At 40.8% G+C, this 13,714-nt stretch overlaps 1 protein-coding gene across 10 annotated transcripts in view; it reads right to left on the reverse strand.

Moving 5' to 3' along the window:
- Positions 1-13,714, reverse strand: part of magi1b (membrane associated guanylate kinase, WW and PDZ domain containing 1b) — a 139,709-nt gene that overhangs the window by 53,303 nt on the left and 72,692 nt on the right. The window lies entirely within an intron of this gene.

A 13,714-nucleotide genomic window follows, 5' to 3' on the forward strand; every position in this document is an offset into this window, starting at 1 on the left:
TCTCTCTTTTAAATTTTCTTCTTTCTTCCTTCTTTGCTCTCTTCAGCGATTTAGTCTTTGGCATACTAACTCACATTTTCACACATTTCCCCTCTTGTCAGTGGCTTAAGATATGGTTCAGTTTTAAGCATCTGGACAGTGCCACTGCAAAATATATTTCTCATCTTGCTTGTTCTGACACACATCTGTTCAGTGAAAACAGAGGGCTTTCCCTTTTTTTCTTGGCTTTCATCCCTTGCCTCCCTTCTTTTCCATCTCTTGATCTATCTGTCTTATCTTCAGTGGGTTGGTAAGCAATAGGCTGTTAAAAATAGATGTGTGGGGATATGGGGGGAGGCTCCCACTGAAGCCACGTTCAGTGACACTGGTGATAAATCACACGTGAGGATCCGAACTTAAGCAAGCATACATTATACTCACACGAGCATGCAGTACATGCACAGAGGCATGTATGTTGCCCATTTCTGGAAACACTCAATCTCTCACACAAAATGTTCTTGACATGCATCAGTTCGATCACAGAGCTATGACAATAACAGTCCATTCTTTTATGTTGTCTCTGTTATATGCTACTGTATGGGGAACACAGAGATGGTAAATCTTCCTGTGCATCACTAGAATTAATTTAATGCCTACAAACTTCCAAACACTTGTGCATCAAGAGGAAATTGATTTTAAAGTCAAATCCCTTCTGAAGTCTAGCAAACAAACTGCATCAGTTTGCTCATTCCCAGGCACCAAGTCTTTTACACAATGTCAACCTTGGAGAGTCTTCAGCCGAGCCTGAGCATTCAGCCGACTGTCAGTTCACTTCCCACACAAAAGTGCCCATTGATTCCACTCAATTTAGACACTGCTGCTCTTAGAAAACCAAATAGGAAGTGGAATTGTGACCAGTTTTTCAAAAGGGGTTGAAAAGCAGAGACTTGGCTAGACCCAGGGGTAAGACACTGTCATCGCTATAGGCCTAATTAATTCAATACCCCCTCCCCACAAAAGCTCCATTGACCAGGCTATGAAATAGAGTGAGGAGGAAAGAAAGGTTGAGAGTTGGGCACAGAGACTCCGGCATAGAGTTGGGATTGGGGGAGCCGAACAACAACTCTTCGGATGTTGACCTCTATATTGTAGACAAAGATAGAGAAGGATTGAGACTACCAAGGCAAAGAGTTAACATAATCCAGTTACTGGCACATACAAGGAAGCCTTGGAGATTTGCTGTGAGGGGGGTTCGTCTAGCACTGGCTGGCTTGTGGTTTAACAGTGTCAACATATTCTCCAGCTGAGATGGGTGGGTGGGCATTGTGTAAAAAAAAAAAAAAAAAAAAAAAAAAAAAAATCATCATTAGCATTTCAAGAACATGATCAAGAAAGCAAATGAGATATTGGCAGGCGTACTGTAGCACAGGGAGCTTGGAGCCGCTGCAGCTGCATCAAAACACATGCATGCATGCCCACAAAAACAGTAAATGTACTGTAGCTGGTAACTGTATAACAAAAAAATAAATGATCCAAGAGGGATCAAAAAAGAAAAAAAGAAAAAGGAAAACAAAGGAAAGAAAAATGAAAGTCCTTTCTCAGTTTTCAGGCATCATGCCACTGGGTTTCAGCTGTTACTAGGGACAACCCAGGAAGGATAGGAAATAGAGAGACGAGGTGAAGCTACTGTACATGAAGAAGTTTGTCCTCCAGTGATGACGCAGTCCTCTACACTGTCTTCTACAGCTTCACAACTACCTTTTCAGTTCCACAACAAAAATATGAAGTAGCACAGAGGCGTGGCTTAAAGGCCTGGGCCATATGAGAAAGCATAAATGATGCATGCAGAAGAAAAATGAGAGTGAGAGAAAACAGAAGCGGAAAGAACTGAGAGAGAGAGAAAAATACAAACAATTACAGGGGCTACAGTTTACATGGGTTTCTTACAGGGCTGGGCATCAAACATCGATGCTTATTAAGTACAGACTTACTGAATTGTGTTTGTAATGGTGTGGTTTGGAAACCATCAAGAACTGACATTTTTGTATGATAATCAACCCCAGTAAACTATTCCTGTACGACAGAGAGCATTGCCTGATTAATAACTGAAGATGCTTCCCTTTATGTCATATTGTCAGACTTTCTCTTGAATTTTCATCATCAAACCTCATCTTTCTTTCATGTTACCGCAGCTGTATATTCTTATGGCTTAACTGTGCAAACTCTGTAAAACTCTGAGCCTCAAGGCATTTTTCTTTCAAATGTCAGCGATGTTTTTTGTGTGTAAACATCTTCAAAACCACTGTAAGGTAGAGCATGTGTTGTCAAGCAGGTGGACTGCTTTTATGTATCACAAAATACCACAAAATTAAAACATACACATAAATAAAAATGTTTTCTGAAAACAGACCATATTATGAATAAAAGTCTGACCAAACTGAAAACAAAGTTATGTAGGAGACTTAAACACAATGAGCTCCAATGACTTGTCATTTACAAAGTGGCCAACTTGAGATCAAGGCTTATGGAGCAGCTACAGGCGAATCAGCCAACTTCCAATCATAGAGAGTAAAAACCTCTACTTTTTTAAAATAACACCACATTTCCCAGTAATCGCTTCATTAAATTGTTGGCAATATTTGACTAAAGGAAGCAAAACTTCAAAAAGAACTGAATGTTACTACAAAGGCAGTATTTGTTGGAATCCTTTATATATACAGTTAGGTCCATAGGTACTTGGACAGTGACCAGTGACACAATGTTTTTAATTTTGCCTCTGAACACCACCAGCGAAACCATTAAGATATGTTTAAAGTGTAGGCTTTCAGCTTTAATTCTTTGGTTTAAAAAAAAAAAAAAAAAAAAAAAAAAAAAAATCAAATGAACCGTTTAAGAATTACAGCAATTGTTTTATTTTTATACATAGTCCCTCATTTTCAGGGGCTCAAAAGCAATTGGAGAATTGACTGTTAATCAGTTTCATAGCCAGTTGTGGCCTGTTCCCTCATTAATCATGACAAATTAAACAGATAAACGGTCTGGAGTTGATTCCAAGTGTTGAATTTGCATTTGGTACCTGTTAATGGGAACTCTTAATCTGTGGTCCAAAGAGGTGTCGATGCAAATGAAGGAGGCCATCATTAGGCTTACAAAACAAAACAAACCTATCACACAGATAGCAGAAAGTTTAAGAGTTGCCAAATCAACTATTTGGTACATTCTTAAAAAGAGGGAATGAACTGGTGAGCTCAGCATAAGGCCTGAAGACCACAGAAGACAAATAAATTGGATGATCACAGAATTCTTTCTTTGGTGAAGAAAAAACCCTTCACAACATCTAGCCTGGTCAAGAACACTCTGGAGGAGGTATGTGTATCATTGTCAAAGTCTACAATAAAGAGACGCCTTCATCAGTGTAAATACAGTGGGTTTACCACAAAGTGCAAACCACTGGTAACACTCAAGAACAGAATGGCCAGATTAGACTTTACCAGAAAACATCTAAAACACCCTGCCCAGTTCTGGAACAAGGTTCTTTGGACAGATGAAACAACGATTAACTTGTACCAGAATGATGGGAGAGAAGAGTATGGAGAAGGAAAAGAGCGGCTCATGACCCAAAGCATACCACATCATCTGTCAAACATGGTGGAGGCGGTGTTATGGCATGGGCATTTATGGCTGCCAATGAAACTGGGTCACTGGTGTTTACTGATGATGTGACTGCTGATAGATGAGCCCTATAAACTTCAGAATTCATCCTGCTGCTCCTATCTGCTCAGATTCAGCGAAATGCTGCAAAACTGATAGGACAGAGCTTCACAGTACGGATGGATAATGAAACATCTTGTAAAGCAACACAAGAGCTTCTCAGGGCAAAACAATTGAATATGAATATATTGATATACACATACATACATATATATATACACACACACACACACAGACACACACACACACACACACACACACATCTCGCTCTCACCCCCCTCCCATGGGGGGTGGTGAAGAGGGAGTTTTGTGTTTTATATATACATATCAATAGATCTATAGATATATACACACACACACACACACACACACACACACACACACACACACACACACACATTATATACATATATGCAGGTGTTTGAGTTACTTTGTATGCTCCCTTCACACAGTGCTGTAAAGTATTCAAAGCTTATGTCTGCTGTCAGTGCAGTTGCAAATGTTAACTAGCAAGCCAATTAGCCTAATATTATTTTGGTCTATTATTATTATTTGAGTGCATAACTCTGCTTCTGAAGTAAAGATAACATTTTGTGAAACTGCCATGTTTGTAGCGTACTAATTTGGTACATTTGAACACTCAAGAGTTGTACTGTGGTGAATCAGAAGCCTAAAACTTAGAACATTAGAGCTCTATAAAACGTTTGGTTCCTGTCCCCCTCTCTCTCTCTCTCTCTCTCTCCATCTATCCTCTCATCTGTCCCTTCACATATAGACACAAGACACAGTGTAGAGCCACCTTTTCCCTCGGGCAATCCAGCAGAGGGTTGACTCAGATACCAACAGTCACACAGGAGTGTTATGACTCCTGTGTATGTACATGTTGAGCATGCACAAGCATTTGTAACAGCTTGTAATTGTACAAAAGGGTTGAGAGGGAAACACCCTTTGTTACAATCAGCAGCTGTTCCACCCCCCTACCAGCGAGCACACACACACACACACACACACACACACGTACGTGCACACTTGTTTAGTGACAATGGTGAGGAGGTGAACGGCCACCTAAGGCATGCTCTTTGCCCAAATAGGAGCTGAGTGTGGAGGGTAATCACTTAATGAGGCTTTATGAACCCATCTCCCCTGCTACACATACACATAGTTTCATTACCATAACAGCCACAGTAGGAACACTGTCCTGTCTATGCTGTGAACCACCAATGATGACCAGCTTAGACCTCCGGAAAGGGGAGAGCACCTCTGCTCTGTATCTACAGTTACTCAGCCCTGAGTAACCTTGTTGTAGTTAGGGTTGTAGTAACAATTACCACATCAAGGCCATTCCACAAAAGCACGATGCAGACCATGTTACCAATACTAACTTCATATAAACTGGTTTTCCCTGTTGTCTGTGAGTGTAGCCGTCCTTATTGTTGTTTAAATTTATCATATAGCAGCCTATTACTGCCTTTCCTTTGTTTTTTTAAAATGTCCTTGTTCTTTGGTCCAGTGTGGAGACATTCAAGTATTAATGCGACCAAAACAGATACTTAGCCCATGTGAACGAGCAACACATTGAGAGTAAGAGCACTTTCATGCTGACCATTGCTCCATGGCAAAACAACTCAAGGCACTGCATTGTTGTGGGTGTGCTGATAAAGAGTACATGTAAAAAAATAAAAAATAAAAAATATCAACCAGGAAGTTCAGTTTGAAGGCCTATCAAACATAAAGACATGACCCATTTAGTTATACTCCTTTGAGGACAGATTGCCCAACTTAGTTATCATGGCCGCATACCCTTTTGTCCTCGGTCTCTCTTGCAAGGCAAATGCTACAAGTACACACTTTTAGGGTATTTTATCTGGTTTGTAAATATTTGCATGGTCAACAAAGTGCATTGTTGAGTACTGTTGCTTCACACCACAGAAAAAGTAGATCCAGCACCAAGCTTTTATATTACAGTAACCTGCATTTTTTTTTTTTTTGCCAGACTGAATAAAGACACCAGTAGGTTCTTTATGCAAAGATAACCCATGTAACTGAATAGCATTACTGGTGGAGGGCTCAGGGACGGAGTATACCAATTCCCAAATGTCTTGACAGACTTTTCTAAGTGCTATGCGTAGGTGACTGGCTTGAGGTTCTTGAAGACAGAACTGAGGAAACCTTTTGGATGAGAAGTGAAACATCTTCAAGAACCTGAAGAAAGTCCTGTTGCCTTCGTACAGCACTTAAAAATACTATAACCTGGATGACTGAGAATCTTCACAGATGTCTAGACAGACATTTTTCTTCTAATCTGTTGTTCACCAAATGATTTTTCCTGCCACTCTCATTTCTCTACTAGCCAACTTCCTAACAATTACTAGCATCTCAAAGTAGTAACAATGATTTGCTTGGAACATGTAGTCATGGACTACAAAAAATCCAGCCTGTCCATCTCATTAGGTGACTCCAGTTTGTTTACTGCACCAACTGGTCCACAAACAACACTATATATTTCACCTCAGATAACTATGCAATTGTTGCTCTAAAAGTTCTTATTTAATACCAGATAAAGATCATTTGCATAGATCTTCTCTGGTTCCATACTGATGCATCCTAATTTTTCCTATGCAGATCTAATCTCTTCCAGCCAGGATCAATGGGAATGAAATAATAAAGGCTTGTCTGACTAAATGGAGAGAGTCATGCAATCAGCAATCAATGTTTTTTTTATAAAACGTTTTTTTATGAAACTTGCGGCTAGCAACAGCTCCTTTTAAAGTTTCTAAATCTAATAGTGACCACTTCTGTGTCACTGTGACCTTGGCACTGAAAATCAAAATGTTCTACCCTCCAAACAGTATTTCAGGATTGGGCTTAGAGTGCATCCAGTTACATCGTGATGTCTTTCAAACCACAATCAATACATGACAGCAACTAGTCACAACCCTAGCTGTGACCTTGGTCTTCCCAGTTTGTCTACACTGTCACTCAGCTTACAAAGGATCAATATCAGATTGTCTCCTTTCTGATGTCTTCTCATCATCTCGACTGGACTGGACTCATTTTTTATGGTTCATGGTTCATATCTTCGGTAAAGGACAACAATGAGGATAATGGTGTGACGATTTTTTATTTTCACTTGTGTTGCGTTATTGAATACCACTTGCAAAGTTCAATAGTAATAGCTAGTTCAAGTCAGTTACTTAACAAGATGACTACTAACAACAAATCTACATATATTAAATCTATATCTATAACTAGCTCTCCTAAAAAGCATCAATCTAAGACTACATAAAAGCACAGACACTCATTTTCCTTCTTTGACTGTATATTGTGTTCATGGGTCACCTCTTCAGCTAGTGTTTAACAACAGAGAGCTTCTTACTCTACCTTTATGCAAATAAATTAAGAGATAAAAGTGGATATCTCGCACCGAAATAACCACTTACAATCAAAACCTGATAGACCTTGTGATTTAATTACTGTAAAACAAAATGGATTGTTTTATTGTACTTAAGACATAGAAAATCACCTCCGTCTTCAAGCAAAACTAACGGCCACTGGCAGACTAATCCAAGCACCTCATTTATATTTAATTGATGTCAGACTATTTTAAGGGAGCATATGCCCTTCTAGTGGCATGTTGGACTCAGACTAAGGTTGCTGACATTTGTGAAGGCAGAGGTTGACACTAATATTAGATCTCAGAGTACAATGATATAAGATATTCCAAAACGAATACCTTATTCACTTATGCTTCACTGAAATATCTTGCACAACTAGATGAAAGACTGACAGGTAAATTATGATCACTTCAGCCATTCTGGATCATTTAAGAGGACAGGACAGAAATGCTGGCTGTGGAGAGAAAAATAGCTCAGCTTGGCAACAACTGAGTTCAAATGACAGAAGAAAACACATGGTATTAAAATTAGCCACCTTTTTTTTTCCAAACACATCAAACACACATGAAAAATGTAAAAAGGAGGCTCTACAGGCATTCACACAGCCACAACCCAGCTTTTAAAAATAACCATTTGTGAAAATTCTGTTTATTCCCTATGCTTGCATACCCCCAGAGCAATAGAGCACCCTAGGCCCAAATATGCCCCAGGCCTGGCCTTTCATTTCAGCTGTGACCTACATTTAATTCCCTCAACAAGGACAATTTTGGGCTTGACTCCTTGGACCACTTCGCATTCAGGCCTGGGAGCTGAGGAGGGGTCTTGTTTGACATCTCCATTAGATCCAGTTTGGTCATGTGGTACGGCATTTTCCAAAAGCATGGCTTCATCTTGCTTAAATCTCACTGTTTTCTTGAGTTTAAAAGATGCAAGTGACCCAGACTGAAACACCTCTTTCATATTAGTACCAGGTTTTCTTCTCTTTTTGCGGACTCCAAAAGCTGCACAAAGCTTAGGAGAAAAAAAGAGTGAACATGACTACATGCTGGTACTACCAACTAAAACAGAGATCCAGGTGAATGTGTCCAAATATTCTTGAATGTCACTGTTCAAACTGTGACAATTGGTTCCACAATGGCAAGCTGTAGCAGCAAAATTACAGCAGACTATATTTACCAGTTTATACCTTTCCTCTTGGATCAAAGAATCAGGTTAAAAGACATCTTGATTTAAGCAGTCCAAATTGTTTGCCTCCCTTGGGGAATTCTGCCTCTGAGACGGCAAAAATATTATGCAATATTATGCACTCTATTATGCACTTTCACATAGCACTATCTGAAAAAAACATAAAAACACTTGCTGACTTTCTATATGCTGGACAAACTTGGGAGGAAGACCTCGTTCTGACCCCGGGGCTCCTAAGACTTTCATGGGAGTATCACTGAAAGATTGCTCCACCCACAACAGAATTTTTTGCCAAGAAGAAAAGGAATAGCAGTCAGACAGATGCCCTGATTTGCCTATGTAGCTTGGATGAGGCCCCCTCGAGGGCCTCATCCAAGAACCTTGTTGCCTGAAACTGACAGTGGTCAATGTTCATTTTCTCTCCAAAAATCCCCCCGACCTTCTTCCGTGTCACTGCTGATGACATAACAGCATCAGTTAGAAAAACAAGACCAAATGGGGTTAATGCACATATTCTCTCGATGTCGAACTGTAGGGTTATATTTAGAAATACTGTGCGCACCGCAGCTATTTCTGTGCACACTGTGCACAGCAGACTGAATCTAGTACACTAATGTTTATGACAGGTTACATGTTGTCACAAAATCCTTAGAGGCATTTAAAATGACTGCGTTGGAATCTAATAGCAAATTACGCTAACTTTATTCCTCATCGTGAAATACCAGAGATTAAGCACTTTGTGCTGTGTCACCCAGCAAGTTAAACCTTGATATACTTGCCATATGCATAACAAGGAGAGTGAACTGGCCAAACAAGTTAGTCAGGCTCTAAAGAAAGCATACCTACCCAAACACTGAAATTTAGGATGTGCCTGAAAGCACTGTTTTTAAAAACATGTCTACATAAGTTGAAAATAGTAAGATGTGTATATTCTGGTGATTTCAAACCCACTGAGACTCAGAGGATAAATGATTTGACTCTGGACAAAAACACCAAATAATCAAGACACTCTTTTGCATCACAATCCATCTTTCCATTTGAGGTAAGCCTTTAGACTATGCCCACACCACACCAACAGATACAGACTTCAGTATGACCTAGATACAATTTGTCTTCAAAAGTCAGAGGGTTCAGAGAAACGACATGCACAGTATGGTGGAAAACACATATAATTCACAGCTACGTGGGTTCATTTCTTGGGCAAATCAAAATGCAGGAACGAAAATAACACAAACAAAACTAGGAAAAAAGATCTATTTCAACATATTTCTCATGGCTAACTGATCAGTGCCATGACTGAAAAGTAGGCCATCATAAATGTGTTTGGCAATGATTCATTATCATAATTGTTCTATTAATAGGCCAAGCTATTCTTATTCGGCTTGTGTTCTGGCATTCAGGTCATTCAGGACAGGAGTTATTTGAAAAAGTGCATTTTAAGTAGTTTGCAACTAACATGGTAACAATGGCAGCACTCACAAACTGACATGGTTTTGGGGAAGTTTTTGATTTTCTACAATGGATAAGACACATGCATCACTGACAAAACATTGTGCACAGAGTTAAATGTATGTGCTAGGTTAGAGAAGAAGCTGTTCTGCAAAGCTTGATTACAATTTTCATGAGCACGACCCAGTGGATAGCACAGGAGACTCATTCCCTCTGCTTCCCTCCCCTCCATCGCCTCTTTCTGCTTCTATGAGTCCTCCACTTCATTCTTTCCTTTCTGTTCATGTTTTGTTTATTCCCTCTTTTACTGCTCCTCTCATTTGTTCCAGCTCCTCAAATCTAGCAACTCCCCTCCTTTAATCTTTAAGCCACTATTCATTTACTCTTCCTTTCATACAAAGAATATTAAGAAATTTAATACCACAGACTCCTCCACCCATCCACTGATCTGCTCATTTGTGTTTTCTCTGTCTCCAGTGCATTTGGCAGATGTGATATCTGCCTGTGTGGTCAGGCAAAACTGTTCCTTCTTTTGGGTTTGACTGGAGGACGACTGTGGTTTTTCTCAAGCCGCTGACTGAGTTCTGCCAAAAGCCCAAACTCCATTTTGCCGCTCAGATGTTAATGATGTCATGTAATACAAAAGTACACCAAATAACTACTGCCTCATTCTTGTAGTCCGCCACTTATTTAAATGACCAGTGAACCCACAATCCAGATGTTAAGGATACTGAGCAATCAATATTTTACATGCAGAGAAATGTTTTATGTGGGTAAAAGGGCGACTAACAAGAATAATACTGAATATATACTACTGAAAATATTAATAAATAGGTGCCATCAACCACTGATCATCCACAAGAACCCCTTAAATGCCATACTGATACTTGTATCTACATTTAAAAGTGTACATCAATTTAATATTGCACTCCTATAGCAAAAATCGATGCAGCAAAAACAGAGATGTCGTCTTTTTTATTCCACCCATTCTTTTCCCTTGTCAAAATCTGGCACCTACAGTACCCACAATTCAGTCAGGACATTTGTTTGTGTTATGCTAGTAGCAGCTAATGTTGCCTCGAGTCTCTAGCCTCAATCAGAGATGAGGAGCAGGCTACAGAGGTCTGGTAAGTTCACTTCTTTCTAACTCCACACCCCCAATTTTTTTAAGTTGTCAAACTGGTAGTCTTCAGCCCCAGCCCACACCGACTCAAATGACATCACTTAAGACAATTTATCAGACTTCACACAGCTCCCACTGGAGCCACAAAGGGCTTCATACAACTTTTTTTCACATATGCAGTCGTACCAACACTTGTAAACAGACTTTAATGTGTAAACTAAACAAATCAACTTAAACAGGAAAATGGTGGCAAAGTGGGATAAAACAAACCCATATATCTGATACAAATGCCTACAACTACCAAGTGACAGTGCTGTTTGCTTAAAGGAATCAGGATACACTCTGTTTTTTTCTGCTTTAGCAAAAGTCTGTCCGTATGATGTGTGCATCCCTCATTTCTATGCTGTCCATAGTCTGTGCACATACCACGTGAGAGTGTGAAGCGAAGAGGTGAAGCAGTGGTCTGCTGCGATATGCACTCTAACAGCCCTGGCTTCCTCTCTAATAAAGATTGGTGCCTCAATATATAGCAAACAAATACTTTCCCTCAGTCTTGCCAGCATTAACTGCACAATAAATTGCCCTGCGCAATGAATCATGCTGTTTTGAAATCAAATGTGATGACTGTGTTACATTAAAGGCAGGCCTAGTAGTTGATTGAATTAGCCTGCTGTATGTCTGTCAGACCAGTCCTGTGAGTCCAGTCATTTCGCTTTCAAGTCAAACTCATACATATGCAATCTACTACACAGTAGCCTATTTCCCACGCAGAAAGCATGCCATAGAACTGTGCAAAAACACAATGTGCCATATTTCCTCAGTAAATCACACAAAAACACTTCTCTGCAAGGTTTGCGGGAGTAAACACAGCAGGACACTAATGGAGGTAAAACATATTAAGCATGCGGGTAAATACCATACAGTCAAATCTGGTGTAATCTGGCAGACATGGTTTTTCAAACTGACCACATTTTGTTGATTATGTTGGATTTACTGTAGCATCTGCCTTGCTGGAATAAGTGGCCCTATAAAGAATAAAGTATGTACTGTAGCTGGTGGTAGAGAAGAAACATGGATAATAGTCCTGCCTTGAAAATCTGGCAACATTCATAGACCCAACTGTTGTGCAGAAGCTATTACCGAAGCATTTCTCTAAATCTCCACAATAAACATGCTCCCATGTCAAGCTAGCCAGCTAGTCCACATTTTCCAAGAAGATAGTGAGGCATGTCCTCATGGATAATTTTCAAGACACACACTACTGCATGCACGTGCACACACACAAACACAAGGGGGTGGACTAGCAGACTGCCATCATATTCCAAAACCAAAACAGATCCATCCACCATCTTGGCAGAGTTAGCCTGCCAGTGCTTCTTTTTTTTTTTTTGGCGTAACGCACACACGCGCGCATGCACGCACACAAACAAAAAAATGCAGGAGGGGTGATGAGCTGACTGGGGTTTGTTAGCCTCGGCAGGGGGATGGAACCATCTGTCCTAGTAAAGGGTTAATCCAACCAAAAGCACAGGCCGCAGATTCCAGCATTTTCCAGTCTTCAAATTCCTATCTATGTTCTGGTGACATTTTTTTTGTTTTCCTTTTTAGTTTTTTGAGAAAAAGGGGTTACTATCATGCCAACCATCCCAAGTGATTCTTCAAACCCCCAAAATCTCAGGACTCCTCCTCATGTGGCAGGGACAGGGAATTAATTATTGAAGGTGGCAGTTTTTGTTATGGCTTTTCAGTGATTGGTACGGATGCCTTTCATTTGAGATGTGTTTTGGGTCGGGGGGGGGGGGGGGGGCTGGCTGAAAGAGGCTCGCAATGAAGAGATGACACACACACACACACACACACACACACACACACACACACACACACACACACACACACACACACACACACAATGAGATCAAAACAGGCCTTTCTCTGGACCTGTGACGTGCTCCATTTTTTCCCTTCATAAGCAATGCTCTCAGCTGTAAATAATTCCCATACAGAAAAAAAAGTATATGTGTGTGTGTGATGGGGGGTATTAGAATAAGAAACAAAAAAACTGAAGGTCCAGTCGTGCAGTGTGAAGCTAAATCAGCCAGAAATCTGCCTGACAATGCCCCCCGCACACACTCACAGCCAGCCTTTGTCTTTTTATTCCACCCAGAAAAAAAGCACCATGGGCTACCTTCTACCTACAGCAACATGGAAATGGAAAAGAAAGGCTTTAAAACGCTCCATTTAAAGGGGCGGGGAGGGAGTGGGGATGGAGGGATACAGATTGGGGGTGGTGGTGAGGGGGTGGTGGTGGGGGTGGGAGGGGGGTCATCCAGACACGAGATGGATTGAGAAAGGAGAGAAATAAGAATGGAGAAAAAAGACTGAGGAAGGATGAAGGAGATGTAAAACTGCTAACCTTGGCATCCTGGAGGCTCCAGACAGACAAACAGGCAGACTGCTGTTTGCTGCCGGAGGTAATGGCTTCCAATATGATCAAGCATGTCAACAGATCACATAGCCTTAATAAGAGCTGGGGTGCTTCCACCAGAAACACACAAACTGTACATACACAAACGAGAAGTGACACTTTGCACAGACACACAGACATCAAAGCAGGGCACAGAAAAACACACACAGACGCACGCATACCTGAGACAGACAGACACAGACACACACAGCTTCCTTTTGACCACAACACATCAGCCTCCATTACTGCCAGCGATGTGCCTCCGTCTCCCCCGCTCTGCTCCTGATGCCTTCCGCCTGATGCACAGCCATCCTCACCGCCTGCCTCTCCATCTCTCTCCATCCCAACCCCCAACCATTAAATCACAGCAACCCCCAGTGTCCCTTTTCCAAATGAAACACAAAAACA

The sequence above is a fragment of the Xiphias gladius genome, chromosome 21 (assembly GCF_016859285.1).
Source record: "Xiphias gladius isolate SHS-SW01 ecotype Sanya breed wild chromosome 21, ASM1685928v1, whole genome shotgun sequence".
Lineage (NCBI taxonomy): Eukaryota > Metazoa > Chordata > Actinopteri > Istiophoriformes > Xiphiidae > Xiphias > Xiphias gladius.